We start from the raw sequence: 17,991 nt of genomic DNA on the forward strand, positions 1-17,991 counted from the left end.
TCTTGTGCTGGCGTTGCTTCCAGGTGCCGCTTGGAACTCGGTGGTGAGTGTTGCAACCGAAGACACCTTTTACACGCTTCAGCACTTGGCGGTCCTGTAATGTGAGCTTGTGTGGCCTACCACTTCGCGGCTGAGCCGTTGATGCTCCTAGACGTTTCCACTATACAATAACAGCACTTAGTGTTCACCGAGGCAGCTCTAGCAGGGGATAATAGATGAACTGACTTGTTGGAAAGGTGGCATCCTATGACTGTGCCATATTGAAAGTCACTGAGCTCTTCAGTAAGGCCATTCTACTGCCAATGTCGGGACTATGGAGATTGCATGGTTGTGTGCTCAATTGTATACACCTGTCAGCAACGGGTGTGGCTGAAATAGCCAAATCCACTAATTTGAAGGAGTGTCCACATACTTTTGTATACCTATTGTAATTTTACCTTATTTGCATTTTACCTTCCTTATACATTTCCTCCAAGAAAATGGGTCTTTCCTCTATCAGTATTTTTGACATATTATTTGCTGTACTATTTCTTCTGCCTCTTCTGGAGGACAAAATTGAAATTGTAACCAACTCTTTTAAAAAGGAGTATACTTTAAACAGGGATCCATTGTCAATCCACTGGAAGTGGTTGGTTTTAATCTGTAAAAATGTTTTGTTTGTTTTCAAAGCCTCTGCGACATCAAAGCTAAAGCAGATGTACTCTACTCAGCTTAAAGTAGATACTGTATGTATGTTTTGTGTCAGTTATGAGTCATAACCCAGGAAGTAATGCATATTACAAATAATCCCTTAAAACTGAAGACTTGGATTGTAAATCCCCAGATTCTTCTCTACAATGCTTCTGCATGTTCAACAAACTGTTGTTAAACCTACAACAACCATGTTTCTTTTTTATTGAGCAACCGGTACACATTGTGTAATATCCTCCCTCTAGAAAACCCTCCACAAATGACCAACTATCTGTATGTTCAGCTGTCCTCCCTGGCATGCAGTTTACCCTAGTAGAGACTGCCTTGTTGCAGCAAATTAGCGTTAACTGGGAGGAGGAGGCCACTCATACAGTCTGACTTGGCTTTGGCAGCTCCAAGCAGGAACTAAACTGAGACTGAGGGGGATATCCATTCCACGGGCGAAGAGGAGAAACAGGCTCTCACTTTCTCAAATAATTCAAACTTGCTACATCTGAAGGTGAACATGTCTTTTATACTCACTCGGCAGGTACTCTCCCCAATATGGGTTTACATAGCTCTCTAGTTTGCATGGCTTTAACTTCCTCCTAACTGTTACATTTGTTGATGTGTCACTAGCTCTAACTACATGCAGTATAACTATAACTGTTTTCCTTTTCGTATATCATGTGCAAAGGCAGTATTATAACTGCATTTTATCTCCACATATTTTAAAGGTCTTTGTAAGAAGCTGTTCTCTCTCTTGTTTTATCCTCTGGATGTTGTTTTTTTCCACATATGTCAAACAAATTATGTTGCTTCAATGTGTGAAAGTATATTTTTTTATTGCGTACTTTTCTCTTTTAAATCCAAATATTTAATGGATCCAGGGGAAAAGTAGTAGAGTATTTCTGAATGCTAGTATTGTCTCATGTAAGGGGCGTTCCCTGAAGCACGAGAGAACCTCGAGTGCAGCTGATCTCATCACACAGTTTGCCCCATCACAACAGGATATTACACAGACCCTGTCCCAAGGAGATTTATTACTGATTCCCCCTGTATCTTTATTTGGCACTTACTACAGTATTTTCTTTACGGAACCTCTTGAGGTGGGAAAATATGTTTCTTTATGAAGTTGAACATACATGTGCTCTTTATGAATGTTAAAATTGGATGGAATATTTAAAAAAAAAACATTCTCCAAGTTATACTTCTCAAAAGGCACCAAATTGGTGGAACAACCCACCTCATAAAGGTTAAACGGTCATACTAGTATATCTGGTTGTTGGCTTTTACACTCACCAGTCTGACAGTTTGTACTTCAGCTACTGAGCTCTTGGAAGGATTTATTTTAGGTAACACCATGGAATTGAATAAAGTTTATACTATTTGCATCTGCAGTTACAGATCAATGAGTCTGATACACTGAACTCAAATGAGTGCTTAGTTCTTGCTGTTCACCTCCACTCCTAAAAAATGCATTAGGAGAGTGAACAAGGTGTCAGGTCCACTAACTCTTCTGTAGTGTAGGAGTGGACAGGGGTTGGGTAGGGACAGAGGTTGGGTAGGGACAGAGATGGGTTGGGTAGAGACAGGGGTTGGGGTTGGGTAGGGACAGGGGTTGTGTAGGGACAGGGGTTGGGTAGGGACAGGGGTTGGGTAGGGGTTGGAGGGACAGGGACAGGGGTTGGGTAGAGACAGGAGACAGGGGAACAGGGGTTGGGTAGGGAAGTTGGGGTTGGGTAGGGACAGGGGAGTTAGGGGGGTTGGGTAGGGACAGGGATGGGTTGGGTAGAGACAGGGGTTGGGGTTAGGGACAGGGGGGTAGGGACAGGGGGGGTTGGGTAGGGACAGGGAGGGGTTGGTAGAGACAGGAACAGGGGTTGGGTAGGAACAGGGGTTGGGTAGGGACAGGAGTTGGGGTTTAGGGACAGGGACAGAGGTTAGGGACAGGGGTTGGGTAGGGATAGGGGGGGTTGGGAGGGACGGGGGGGTTAGGGACGGGGTTGGGTAGGGATAGGGATGGGGGTTGGTTAGGGACGGGGGTTGGGTAGGGACAGGGGTTGGGTAGGGACAGGGGTTGGTTATCTTAATATGCTTCAGTAAATCCAGACAAGTACATCCAGATCATCAACTGGGCGTGCTCAATCTGACACGCTTCAACTACAGATGGGAGTGTCAGAGCCCAATTCTGATATTTTTTCTACCAATTGCTATTTTGACCAATTACATCAAGGTCTTTTCACATCAGATCTTTTTCAGAGCTGGTCTGATTGGTCAAAAAAACAATTAGTGTAAAACATTTGATCAGAATTGGGCTGCCTGTGTAAACGCAGCTAGAGAGTTTATATCCTCTGATTGAGTCACCATAAATAGCACACTACACTGGGCATCTGATCTGATGGCTGGGAGGCAATGCTGACCATGGAGTCAATATCTTTGGATGATTTACCTCCATTGATATTTGTATGGGTGATTTACAGTACCAGTCAAAAGTTTGGACACACCTACTCATTCATGGGTTTTTCTATATTATTACTATTACCTACATTGTAGAATAATACAGAAGACATCAAAACTATTAAATAACTCATTTCGAATCACAGTGTCACCAGCAAAGCACCATCACACCACCTCCTCCATGCTTCACGGTGGGAACCACACATGCAGAGCTCATCCGTTCACCTACTCTGCGTCCCACAAACACACGACGGTTGGAACCAAAAAGCTCAAATTTGGACTCATCAGACCAAAGGACGGATTTCCTAATTTCCATTGCTCGTGTTTCTTGGCCAAAGCAATATTTTCCTTCTTATTGGTGTCCTTTAGTAGTGGTTTCTTTGCAGCAATTCGACCATGAAGGCCTGATTTCAAGCAGTCTCCTATGAACAGTTGATGTTGAAATGTACTTGAACTCTGTGAAGCATTTATTTGAGCTGCAATTTCTGAGGCTGGTAACTCTAATGAACTTATCATTGCAGCAGAGGTAACTCTGGGTCTTCCTTTCCTGTGGCAGTCCTCATGAGAGCCATTTTCATCATGGAGCTTGATGTTTTTTGCAACTGCACTTAAAGAAACTTTCAAAGTTCTTTATACTTTCAGAATGGACCTTTCCTTCATGTCTTAAAGTAATGATGGCCTGTCATTTCTCTTTGCTTATTTGAGCTGTTCTTGCCTTAATATGGACTTCTGTATACCAACCTACCTTGTCACAACACAACTGATTAGCTCAAATGTATTAAGAATGAAATTCCACAAATTAACTTTTAACAAGGCACACCTGTTAATTGAAATGCCTTCCAGGTGACTACCTCATGAAGCTGGTTGAGAGAATGCCAAGTGTGTGCAAAGCTGTCATCAAGGAAAACGGTGGCTACTTTGAAGAATCTCAAATATAAAATATATATTTAACACTTTTTTGGTTACTACATGATTCCATATGTGTTATTTCATAGTTGAGATGTATTCACTATTATTATACAATGTAGAAAATAGTAAAAAATAAAGAAAAACCAAACTTTTGACTGGTACTGTATAGATGGTAGGATTTTGTGACTAATGATCAAATCAAATCAAATTTATTTATATAGCCCTTCGTACATCAGCTGATATCTCAAAGTGCTGTACAGAAACCCAGCCAAAACCCCAAACAGCAAGCAATGCAGGTGTAGAAGCACGGTGGCTAGGAAAAGCTCCCTAGAAAGGCCAAAACCTAGGAAGAAACCTAGAGAGGAACCAGGCTATGTGGGGTGGCCAGTCCTCTTCTGGCTGTGCCGGGTGGAGATTATAACAGAACATGGCCAAGATGTTCAAATGTTCATAAATGACCAGCATGGTCGTGTAATAATAAGGCAGAACAGTTGAAACTGGAGCAGCAGCACGGTCAGGTGGACTGGGGACAGCAAGGAGTCATCATGTCAGGTAGTCCTGGGGCATGGTCCTAGGGCTCAGGTCCTCCGAGAGAGAGAAAGAAAGAGAGAATTAGAGAGAGCATATGTGGGGTGGCCAGTCCTCTTCTGGCTGTGCCAGGTGGAGATTATAACAGAGCATGGCCAAGATGTTCAAATGTTCATAAATGACCAGCATGGTCAAATAATAATAAGGCAGAACAGTTGAAACTGGAGCAGCAGCACGGCCAGGTGGACTGGGGACAGCAAGGAGTCATCATGTCAGGTAGTCCTGGGGCATGGTCCTAGGGCTCAGGTCAGTTGAAACTGGAGCAGCAGCACGGCCAGGTGGACTGGGGACAGCAAGGAGTCATCATGTCAGGTAGTCCTGGGGCATGGTCCTAGGGCTCAGGTCAGTTGAAACTGGAGCAGCAGCACGGCCAGGTGGACTGGGGACAGCAAGGAGTCATCATGTCAGGTAGTCCTGGGACATGGTCCTAGGGCTCAGGTCCTCCGAGAGAGAGTGAGAAAGAGAGAGAGAGAGAATTAGAGAACGCACACTTAGATTCACACAGGACACCGAATAGGACAGGAGAGGTACTCCAGATATAACAAACTGACCCTAGCCCCCCGACACATAAACTACTGCAGCATAAATACTGGAGGCTGAGACAGGAGGGGTCAGGAAACACTGTGGCCCCATCCGAGGACACCCCCGGACAGGGCCAAACAGGAAGGATATAACCCCGCCCACTCTGCCAAAGCACAGCCCCCACACCACTAGAGGGATATCTTCAACCACCAACTTACCATCCTGAGACAAGGCCGAGTATAGCCCACAAAGATCTCCGCCATGGCACAACCCAAGGGAGGGCGCCAACCCAGACAGGATGACCACAACAGTGAATCAACCCACTCAGGTGACGCACCCCTTCCAGGGACGGCATGAGAGAGCCCCAGTAAGCCAGTGACTCAGCCCCTGTAATAGGGTTAGAGGCAGACAATCCCAGTGGAAAGAGGGGAACCGGCCAGGCAGAGACAGCAAGGGCGGTTCGTTGCTCCAGAGCCGTTCCGTTCACCTTCCCACTCCTGGCCAGACTACACTCAATCATATGACCCACTGAAGAGATAAGTCTTCAGTAAAGACTTAAAGGTTGAGACTGAGTTTGCGTCTCTGACATGGGTAGGCAGACCGTTCCATAAAAATGGAGCTCTATAGGAGAAAGCCCTGCCTCCAGCTGTTTGCTTAGAAATTCTAGGGACAATTAGGAGGCCTGCGTCTTGTGACCGTAGCGTACGTGTAGGTATGTACGGCAGGACCAAATCAGAGAGATAGGTAGGAGCAAGCCCATGTAATGCTTTGTAGGTTAGCAGTAAAACCTTGAAATCAGCCCTTGCTTTGACAGGAAGCCAGTGTAGAGAGGCTAGCACTGGAGTAATATGATAAAAAAATTTGGTTCTAGTCAGGATTCTAGCAGCCGTATTTAGCACCAACTGAAGTTTATTTAGTGCTTTATCCGGGTAGCCGGAAAGTAAAGCATTGCAGTAGTCTAACCTAGAAGTGACAAAAGCATGGATTAATTTTTCTGCATCATTTTTGGACAGAAAGTTTCTGATTTTTGCAATGTTACGTAGATGGAAAAAAGCTGTCCTTGAAATGGTCTTGATATGTTCTTCAAAAGAGAGATCAGGGTCAAGAGTAACGCCGAGGTCCTTCACAGTTTTATTTGAGACGACTGTACAACTATTAAGATTAATTGTCAGATTCAACAGAAAATCTCTTTGTTTCTTGGGACCTAGAACAAGCATCTCTGTTTTGTCCGAGTTTAAAAGTAGAAAGTTTGCAGCCATCCACTTCCTTATGTCTGAAACACATGCTTCTAGCGAGGGCAATTTTGGGGCTTCACCATGTTTCATTGAAATGTACAGCTGTGTGTCATCCGCATAGCAGTGAAAGTTAACATTATGTTTTCGAATAACATCCCCAAGAGGTAAAATATATAGTGAAAACAATAGTGGTCCTAAAACAGAACCTGAAGTAATATTAATCTGTTCTTATCACATGGGGAGTGGAAGAGCTTTGGCAGTATAAATACTACTGTTTATTATTTTTGATGAGAGATCAATACAATAGACATATGTTTGCCTAACAATATGTATTATTTCTGTCAACTCTGCAAATTCTATCTTTGTGTAATGCACATGGTCTACATTCATGATTGATTTGTTAACTGACTGAAACATTGAAATACTTTTCCCCCTTCTCTCTTTCTCCCAGACTAGGATGGCCAGTTGTGGGTCGTGTTTCTGGAGCATCGTGTGGCTGGTGATTTTGCTGATCATAGCCTGGCCAGTCAGTATTTTGCTGGGGGGGCTCTACGGCCTCATCACCCCCCTCACAACCTGTGTGGGCCTGGACCGCCTGTCAGACTTGCTTCTGGAGGGGGCCAACCTGGGTCGGACCTGCGCCCAGAACATGAGACACAGCAAGGCAGTGTGTTGAGACCAGACTGGACCAGATGCTGGTCCTGGAAGTGACTGCCGGTCCTCATCCTGTCGCAAGAGGAATAGTCAGTGTAACAGTTACTGTTCACGCCAAAGGCCATTGTGTTATTGTTTGTCTTGTCACGTTATTGAGGTGTTAATATCTCACACTCCAAAGTCAGCCAGACACTAGGAAAACTTGCACTTACCAAACTTTTAACAAAATAATTATGCTCACTCTATCAATGTGTCATTAACAATAGATCTTATTTTTTGTTTGGGTTTGTCTACTCTACAACTTGAAATACAAATACTCTGTATTCATAACCTGTATTAGCTGTCTTTAATTCAGAATGACCCCCTGCACAGGGCAGATAAGAATGTTCAACAGCTTAACTTTAACAATAGAGCAGTTATGACTTCATTTTTTATGATTTAAACTTAATGCAATTCAATTATTTTTGAACTTGCCTAACATATGTGTTCACTGATTGAATTGTCATGACGTGCTGACCAGACCACACAGGCACGTGCTGATTTTGTCCCCCCACATCAGACGCGATCAGGACACGCAGGTTGAAACATCAAACAAACTCTAACCCAATGATATTAATTTGGGGGCAAGTCAAAAAGCATTAAACACTTATGGCAATTTAGCTAGTTAGCTTGCTGTTGCTAGCTAATTTGTCCTGGGATATAAACATTGTGTTGTTATTTTACCTGAAATGCACAATTAAATTAAACTCTGACAATTAATCCACAGATAAAACAATCAACCAAATCATTTCTAGTTATATCTCCATGCATATCTCCATGCATTATCATTCCTCAGAGAACTTTTGAATGAAGTGGAAGATTTAAGTTGCGCTCTTGCAACTTTGCAAGCTTTCTATTTCTCCACAGAGAAAATAGATCTATTGTGGAATACAGACGACCTGGCTGCTTCTCTAACCTGAAGGATACCTACCTCTGTGTTTTACTTTACAGGAGGAGACTGTAGAGATACCATATGCAGTAATTGGGAAATCATCAGTGTTTCCTTGCTTATAAGGAATGCTTTAGTGTCATTTAAAAAAATTAAATTCTGATGAGAACAGGTGGAAATCTTGAAGTTCTTAACACGTTTTGATGCACAGTGAATGTGAAATCCTCTTCTAGGCTCTCCCTCAAAGTGCTGAGATTTATGGCTTCATCAGCAATCATAAAAGTAAAACTTTGACTCTTACCGTCTAACGCAGAAATTGAGAATGACAAGGTAATGTGCATTTCAGGTACAGTACTCTGATCATATGTCAGAATGAGCATAACCCACTCAAAAATATGACAGGTTGCCGCTATCACTTTTTAGGGAAGACCCAGATGCAGACAGTGTTAAAGTAACAAAAGTGTATTACTAGAAAGGGGCAGGCAAAACAACAGCTCAAGGGCAGGCAGAGGTCAGTAATCCTGATCAGAGTCCAAAAGGTACAGAACGGCAGGCAGTCTCAGGACAGGCAGAATTGTCAAAACTAGAAAACAGGAACTAGAAACAAACAGGAGCAAGGGGAAAAATGCTGGTAGGCTTGACGAACAAAACTAACTGGCAACAGAGAACACTGATATAAATACACTGGGGATAATAGGGAAGATGGGCGACACCGGGAGCGGGTGGAGACGAGCACAAAGACAGGTGAAACAGATCAGGGTGTGACAGCCACTTCCAATTGAACATTGGCAGTTCCAAATGACCTTGTCACCTTTCAATGATCATTCTTCTTACACTATGTGATATGCAACTTTCCTTGTGGCACAGAACAGTGGTTGAGACATGGAAGAGGTGAAACTTGAAATATAATTCCAGTTCAAAGAAAAACACAAGGTCAGAGGGAATAGATAGTGGAATATTCCAATTTCCCAAGCATATCTAGCAGAAAGTTAACTTGTGGGGAGACTTGAGTTATGTTCAAACCATTCATCATGGAAATGTTCCCCTTTGAGAATAATAGTAAGTGTAAATCCGCACTGAAGGAAGAAGAATTCAAATGTATTGCAGTGCTGTAAAAGTCCAATTGAAACAGAGTGGGCTATGCAGGCATGAGTACTACAAATGCTTGGTACATTCCGAAAGTTCTTCTGTTGTGCTAGATGAGGTGCTTGCATACTTTGTCTCCTATAAAGTACTTCCTGTCTTGTTTTGATTGACACAATGCCTTGTCAACAACATCAAAATATAGCCCAGGTTTCAATAGTTTAAAATCCCTATTAAGATTTATCCAAAATACTGCTGTGTAGCCTATGCCATTACCACATTCAGGGGAGCTATGCATTTGAAGATTAAACAAATTTGATTCATGAATATTTCATATTCATTCCAAAGCACTATTTAATCTCATTTTTCTAGTTCTCACTATTTACTGATACACACTGTGAAAATAAACCTCTCATGCTTTTTAAATGTAAATACTTTTTTTTAAATTGAGAAAAGATGGATGCATCCCAAAATCGTAGTGAGTGCCATATAAGACCTAGTTAGTTAGCTTTTTTTGTCTCTCCAACTCTGCTCTCAACTCTGATCCTGGGGCAGAAAACATCTCTGCCAAAAATTGCCTGATTTAAATTTGAAAGTTGTTGGTTGGCTGGAGCAGCCTAGGCATCTAAGCCAACATCTGAGAGGCTGCAAGTGAGAGAGAGTGCAAGGGAGAAAGATATATATAGGAAAGTGGAAGAGGGAAAGAGAGGGAGTGAGAGGAGAGAGGGTGAGATGGTGAGAGAAGGGAAAGCATGAGAGGGAAGAGATTCGGCAGGGCTGGAGAGCATTTTATTTGGGTATGAGATCGGGGATGGAAAAAGGCAGACGTGCCTCACCCTGGGGGGCTCAGAGAAAATATATGTGGGGCTCAACATCTAATTAACCCCATACTGCTTTGTAATTTCACCCTCACACACACAGTACACACACTGTACACACACACAAACGCTGTGCACACATATATGGTGAGGAGTATACTACTGTACTGCTAACTCAGGGAATGTTAAAGTTTGCCACCTTTAAAAGGGAGAGGAGATTGGTTGGTATGGTAACCTGTGTATGTGTCTTAAAAAAGGGAGAGAGTGGTTGGTATGGTAACCTGTGTCTGTGTCTTTCAAAGGGAGAGAGTGGTTGGTATGGTAACCTGTGTCTGTGTCTTTCAAAGGGAGAGGAGAGTGGTTGGTATGGTAACCTGTGTCTGTGTCTTTCAAAGGGAGAGGAGAGTGGTTGGTATGGTAACCCGTGTCTGTGTCTTTCAAAGGGAGAGGAGAGTGGGTGGTATGGTAACCTGTGTCTGTGTCTTTCAAAGGGAGAGGAGAGTGGTTGGTATGGTAACCTGTGTCTGTCTTTCAAAGGGAGAGGAGAGTGGTTGGTATGGTAACCTGTGTCTGTGTCTTTCAACGGGAGAGGAGAGTGGTTGGTATGGTAACCCGTGTCTGTGTCTTTCAAAGGGAGAGGAGAGTGGGTGGTATGGTAACCTGTGTCTGTGTCTTTCAAAGGGAGAGAGTGGTTGGTATGGTAACCTGTGTCTGTGTCTTTCAAAGGGAGGAGAGTGGTTGGTATGGTAACTTGTGTCTGTCTTTCAAAGGGAGAGGAGAGTGGGTGGTATGGTAACCTGTGTCTGTGTCTTTCAAAGGGAGAGGAGAGTGGTTGGTATGGTAACCTGTGTCTTTCAAAGGGAGAGGAGAGTGGGTGGTATGGTAACCTGTGTCTGTGTCTTTCAAAGGGAGAGGAGAGTGGTTGGTATGGTAACCTGTGTCTGTGTCTTTCAAAGGGAGAGGAGAGTGGTTGGTATGGTAACCTGTGTCTGTGTCTTTCAAAGGGAGAGGAGAGTGGTTGGTATGGGAACCTGTGTCTTTCAAAGGGAGAGGAGAGTGGGTGGTATGGTAACCTGTGTATTTCAAAGGGAGAGCAGAGTGGGTGTTATGGTAACCTGTGTCTGTCTTTCAAAGGGAGAGGAGAGTGGGTGGTATGGTAACCTGTGTCTGTGTCTTTCAAAGGGAGAGAGTGGTTGGTATGGTAACCTGTGTCTGTCTTTCAAAGGGAGAGGAGTGTGGGTGGTATGGTAACCTGTGTCTGTGTCTTTCAAAGGGAGAGGGTGGTTGGTATGGTAACCTGTGTCTGTGTCTTTCAAAGGGAGAGGAGAGTGGGTGGTATGGTAACTTGTGTCTGTGTCTTTCAAAGGGAGAGGAGAGTGGGTGGTATGGTAACCTGTGTCTGTGTCTTTCAAAGGGAGATATAAGTTGGTATGGTAACCTGTATCTGTGTCTTTCAAAGGGAGAGAGTGGTTGGTATGGTAACCTGTGTCTGTGTCTTTCAAAGGGAGAGAGTGGTTGGTATGGTAACCTGTGTCTGTGTCTTTCAAAGGGAGAGGGTGGTTGGTATGGTAACCTGTGTCTGTGTCTTTCAAAGGGAGAGGGTGGTTGGTATGGTAACCTGTGTATGTGCATTAAACCAACAAGATCATACAAACACAGTGCACCAAAAAGTATGTATGGGGTTTGCTTGTGCTGATGGCTGTCTTTAAACTTTAATTATGTGTGTTGGGAACCTGTGTTGTATTGTGTACAGTATGTTTGTTTGAGGATTTGTGTTGGTGTCTGTGTGAAGACAGAGTGGGTGGCTGTGGGTCACAGGAGGTTGGTGGCACCTCTATTGAGGAGAACGGGCTTCTGGTAATGGCTGGAGAGGAATCAGTGGAATGGTATCAAATACATTGAACACATGTTTTCCATGTGTTTGATGCGATTCCATTTTCTCCGTTGCAGCCATTATTGTGAGCCGCCCTCCCCTCAGCAGCCTCCACTGGTGTGTGTGTGTGTGTTTCCAACCCAAAGGGTGTTTTGCTTGGCATTAATACAGTTCTTCCCAGGCAGGATGATTTTTTCCCTTCTTTCCCTTCCTATGTGTGCTGTCCCACATCTTGCCATTCTGTCAGTCTCTTTAACCAAAGGGCTAAATCTGCCTCTGACTTCTGCTGAAGCTTTGGGCAACTGACTCACATGTCACTGTCCATTATAATACATGCAGAACTGTATGTAAACTATAGGTGTAATGACCGATGGTGCAGGTTTACAAAGTATGAAGCACATCAAGCTGTGTGAGCATAAAAAATGCTTTATGGAAATGAGTGAAGAATTATACAATGCATTATTGGTCTGATTTTATTTCCCTTGACAAACTTGACAACCTGCTTTTCTCTTACTTGATTAATATGGATGCTGTTGTAGGCATGTCAGTTCTTTCATAATTAATAAATAGTCCTTGTTTTGGTGGACTGCATTGGGATGAGGATCTAATAATCATTTGGTGGGAGTTTATATTTGTCCTATTTCACACATGTATTAATATGCACGTGGGAATTGGTAACGTGGATTTTGTATATCCCAACTCTCCTTAGACACCCTTGGAGAGTGGGGTCATGGCCAGGGTCTGCCATTATCACCCTGTAGAAATGCTCTAACCACTGGGCTACCTGCGGCCCTGCTAATCTGGATATCCTTCTATCGATCCGAGATCAAAGCAACAACAACAACAACAACAACAACAACAACAACAACAACAACAACAACAAAACATGTCTTTTCTTTGTTATATACAAATGTGAACTTTGCAACACAAGCTAATCAGTTACTAATTGTAGTCAGTGCTCTGCCTATGTATGCAAAGTCATTGATTTCATTTCCACATAAACGTGTACTGAAATCATCCAGAGTTTGTTGTTCACTGAACCCCTAAAACCATGGTGCACCCAATAGCTTCTCCAAGTTAAAAGGCCTGAAGCACAAACATGTTCAAGACAATCCAGTTGTTCCTCAGTTAAGAGTTGATGTGCAAGCATTCAACAGAAATGTCACTGTGCAATGTGTTTAAATGCTTTTGACCCCTTTCTGATGTGAACTCAAAATGGCCCCTAACGTTCGCCACAGGACATAGTGTGGGAAAGGACAAAATGCTCTAATATCATTTGTATTCAACCAGTTTTGATGAAACGTTAAAGCACTGAAACACAGTGAGCTGCATCTTATGAAAACAGTCCTGCTCAATCTACTGAAAATGCACATGTAAAGCATTAAACGAACGGTGTCCCTCAGGGGTGTGAATAGGGGCCTTTACATTTGTTTTAAATGATTTCTAATTCCCAATGAAAATCAAATCAACTCACTTTTGCCTGACAGCTTTGCTGCTGTGATTGTGGTTTCAGTCCTAAAATGTTTTATTGTTTCTTCTTTGGGGCGTGTGATTAAGGAGATGACGCAGGAAATATGATAGTGTCATGTTTATTTAGCCTCAATGACTACTGCTAATGTGGAAATCTCAGTATGTGAATATTTGAGCTCCTTCCAAAGTGTCTCTTCCACTCACCCTGGCACCGCCATGAATCTTGCACACCCTTGGGTGCTCCGCTTGTACGATCCTCCCAACATTTTGTGTGTTGTTATACCCTTCTCTGCTCAGAAAATATTTTAGAAGACAACCATGTTTGAAAATGGGGGCAGAATGATGACGAAAGCAGGCCTAGGCTAGCAGTCATTACATAATGTAAAAACAAAGAGTCACAAGGATGCGGTTATGGCTTGGGGTCGGGTGACAGCAGCATATGATTCATGGCTCATTGTGGCCTTTTGTCTTTCTTGCTTGTGGTTGACCCGTCCAATGCTCTTAGCCTGTGTTATTTTAGACCAACTTGCTCTTTCTCTGTTTCAAGAGCACCGGCAGTATCATCTGTAATGTCTTGTCCTTTTATCATTGAGAAATCAATGCTATTTCAGCACACGCACACACAGGAACTGGTCATGAAATGATCTGTTCTTCTATTCTTCTATGTTTAATTCTCATTTGGAAATTCAAAGGCACCACAAACGTGCTGCCAAGGTAACTGAATTATCAATACATCTCCCTCAAATATGCATTGAAATTGCTGACTGAATAAGTACAACATAATGCAAATGTTATAGTCCATGTTGGCATATAGCCATTATATCATAGCTATCAATAATAATCCAAATGCCTATTTTAGATTTTTTTACTCAATAACAGTAAATAATGCATTACGGTTATGGCCATGGATATTGATTTATGCTAAATGAATCACCCAAATGTATGAGTTCCCTTGCCTTTTGGAGGCCCTAAGCGAGATTTGGTTGGGGGACCCTCCACCTCACAGGAAAATATTTCAGTGGCCCCACTCAGAGAGAATTTAGCAATTTCATAGAACATTTTAGTTTTAAAGTTCATTTCCTGCAATTCTACACATTTTGCCATGAGGAGTATGGAAAATATTGCAGTTTTTAAGCCCCAGTGCAGTAAAAAATGTGATTTTACTCTGTTTTATATATATTTCCACACTAAGAGGTTTGAATAATACTGTGAAATTATAAACATGATGATAACGCCCTTTTAGTGTAAGGGCTGTTTAAAAAGATGGGATAGTGGGATGGAGTTTTGGCCTTCCATGGTGACATCACCATGTGGTAAATTAGTTGATAGACCAAACCTCTCTGCCAATAACAGCTATTTTTCAGTTTTCCCCTCCCGACTCAGACCACTCCCAGACAGTCCTAGATAAATTCTATATTGAGTAAATGATCTTTGCTTATAAGCTATGTTTTATTCTTGAAAACATTGAAAACAATCACAATAAGGGAATAAATAGTTACGAGAAATTATTTGATATTGAGATAAAAATGTCTGCATTGGACCATTTTAAAGCTATTTTTTTGCAATTCTACACATACTGCAATTTTATAACAAATTTTACGCAATTCTACTCATTTTGCCATGGGGTAGAGAGATCTTTTTTTCTCCAGTTTACAGCTATTTTCCTGCAATTCTACACATGTTGTAATGAGTTACGCCATGCTAATATGATATCTGGGTGAGAATGACTATGAAAATCAATGGGGTCAGGGCCCCTGTGTTCCCGGTCACTATTTGGCCATGTTTGCTACAAGTTTAGATGGCTGGCTAGACTAACAACCAATCTACAAATTTTTAGCTGACATGACTAACTGAGTGACTGTCAGTGACTGACATACATAAAAAGCGAAAAATAGCTCATATGCAACCAAATTTCAAAATTGCAGCTGGTGTATTCTGCTATTCTTGCTCTCAATAGTAAGTCGAGACTGACTGAGATTGACTGAGTTCCTAAAAAAAGTTTGGACATACCTACTCATTCAAGGGTTTTTCTTTATTTTCACTATTTTCTACATTGTAGAATAATAGTGAGGACATCAAAACTATGAAATAACACATGGAATAAAGTAGTAACCAAAAAAAGTGTTAAATAAATCAAAATAGATTTTATATTCCAGATTCTTCAAAGTAGCCACCTTTTGCCTTAAACTACACAGGCTATGTAGGCCTATACAAAGAAAACAGATTCAACTGAATCATATATTTCACAACAATTTCTTGCCGTTGCTTCAAAATGCCTCAATGACCTGACTCCTCTGCTTAAAGAGAATCCAGAATGGTCAGGTTTGGAATTTCTACAACTAATAGTGACAAGCAGCTGCTATTGCCAGCTGTGTGGCACAAGTTGTCTCCCCATTTGCTGCTCCACTGTTTCATCCCATCGCCGTCTGAATCGCTACCAACCGGGCAGAAACTGGCTGTATCAACGTTGTTTTAAAGTCATTTACGTGGAAAACACATCGGATTTGAAGTCATCAACATAAACTGTTGTTTTGAGGGTGAAATTTCAACCACAAGATATGTCATCATGACAATTCTCCAGTAGGATTACTGATCTATCTACTGGAGAACTGATCTATCTACAGCTACCCTTTGGTCTCCCATCCAGGATTTGACATTTTTTGCTGTTGTTGTTTAAAACAAGATAAGCTATAAAAACATATTTCTCCGTTTATTTTCTCTCTTTCATGAGATACATTTAGTTGTTTGCATCATTTCTTGTTTTGTGACTTTTTTTGTATTTTTTAAAAAAGTAATTAGGCTCTTATTATTTTAAAACTGGATTCATTACATACATTGTAAGTTACATCACATTTACATAATATATACTGTATCAATTATTAATTAGTAAACAAACTGGAATTAAAGCCAGACTAAGTCAGTGGCACAGCTGGAACTATCCAAGCAGTAATTTCATCTCCTTCATAGGTGGATATTTGGTTGCACTGTCGACCAAACACAATTAAATATTACTTTTGAAATACAATAAATAGCCTAAAGTTAAGGCTATCTTACAAACTGCAAACTTAAAATGAGTAACACATCCATAGACACATTTTGAAATTACTGTAACTATAAATGTATTCTTATGTCATCCCAAAGACTGCATGTTCATAATAACATGCATAGGTCGTATCAGGTCTGTGGAGATCTTCACAATTGCTGTAATTCTCTGTGCAAAATCTCGAACAGCATTTCTCATTTGCACCATGTACTTTTAATGTAATCTCAACTGCAATCCAGGTCATTTAATTGCGCTATTAGATGAAGCATAGTGATAACACATTCATCTGTTGTATCACTGAAGCTGGAGACTTATATCTCCCTCACTAACTTTAAGCATAAGCTGTCAAAGCAGCTTACCGATCACTGCACCTGCACACAGCCCATCTGTAAATAGCCCACCCAACTACCTCATCCCTGTATTGTTATTTATTTTTGCTCATTTACACCTCATTATTTCTACTTGCACATCATCATCTGCACATCTATCACTTGTGTTAATGCTAAATTGTATTTATTTCACCACTATGGCCTATTTATTGCCTTCCCTCCCTAATCTTACTACATTTGCACTGTATATAGATTTTTTTGATTTTGTTATTGACAGTATGCTTGTTTATTCCATGTGTAACTCTGTGTTGTTGTTTTTGTCACACTGCTTTGCTTAATCTTGACCAGGTCGCAGTTGTATATGAGGACTTGTTCTCAACTGGCCTACCTGGTTTAATAAAGGTGAAACAAAAATAAAAATCCTTGTATTCCCATTTGAAATGTGCTGCTTTTGAATGGTTGAACGCGTAGTGATATTTGTGTGACAACTAAACCAAAAATCTGACATAGTTTTTCCATTGTAATTTGGTTGTGCTTCTAGATGGTTGAAAGCACAGTGAACACATTGGAAATTCAATTAACTTGTGGCTGTCTTTTAGAGTGGGTGAATATAGGTTGTCATTGATCAAAGTCTCAAACAAATATTACCCAATTATCCATGTTGAAATGAGATGGTGTGCCCAGCGGATATTGTCTGAGAATGTTACTACTATAACAAGCTTCTTGTCAAAACATGAAGATGATCCTTTTGGTAGGCCTCTTTGTAAATCCCATGCACAATAGAAATTGTAGCACGTCCATTAATCAGCTGTAATTAAACGTTTCTCCATTCATATAATCAATTAACAAATCAATTAATCAATGCTATAATTTGCTACATTTTCCCCAGAATATTATCAATATAGCAGTGTTCGGGAAACATGCAGCATCAGGACATCAATTAAGATGTTAATTAATTAAGATAGCAACGACAGATTTCCCCTTTAAGTCTATCAAAAGTGTGCAAGTTTGAGCATGTGTCCACTAGGCCTATATATTCATTTATCAGCATGAATTAGAATGAGCAATAAAAGCCTCACTTTTATTCCATAGGCTGGGATCCTCACTGTTAAATGGCTAATTAAAGGTTAAATAAAAAATACAACAAAATAATGCAGCTGTTTCAAGAGCACATATTTCACTGTCTGTCCACTGGTTTCAAAAACAATGATTGATAGGCAGCTTAAACTTCTAGAATTCAACCACTATTGGGTTCAAATACACATTTAGATGTGTGAACAGCCATCCACAAAACCCACATTCTGTAAGGTGAAAATATCTAAAGGAGAGAGCAGTAGTGTGATTCACATCAATGCACTATGTAGAGATCAATAACACGTGATATCCATATCGCCATAGACTACACCACTG

The 17,991-nt window shown here is 41.4% G+C and overlaps 1 long non-coding RNA gene across 1 annotated transcript; it reads left to right on the plus strand.

Annotated features, from left to right (window-relative positions):
* The first annotated feature begins 979 nt into the window (after nt 1–979).
* LOC112257162 lies at nt 980–7,367 on the plus strand. Its single transcript, XR_002954526.2, has 2 exons — nt 980–1,189; nt 6,835–7,367. It is a non-coding gene; the product is annotated as an uncharacterized LOC112257162 (long non-coding RNA).
* The last annotated feature ends 10,624 nt before the right edge of the window (nt 7,368–17,991 follow it).

The sequence above is a fragment of the Oncorhynchus tshawytscha genome, linkage group LG08, assembly GCF_018296145.1.
Source record: "Oncorhynchus tshawytscha isolate Ot180627B linkage group LG08, Otsh_v2.0, whole genome shotgun sequence".
In the NCBI taxonomy this organism is placed as follows: Eukaryota; Metazoa; Chordata; class Actinopteri; order Salmoniformes; family Salmonidae; genus Oncorhynchus; species Oncorhynchus tshawytscha.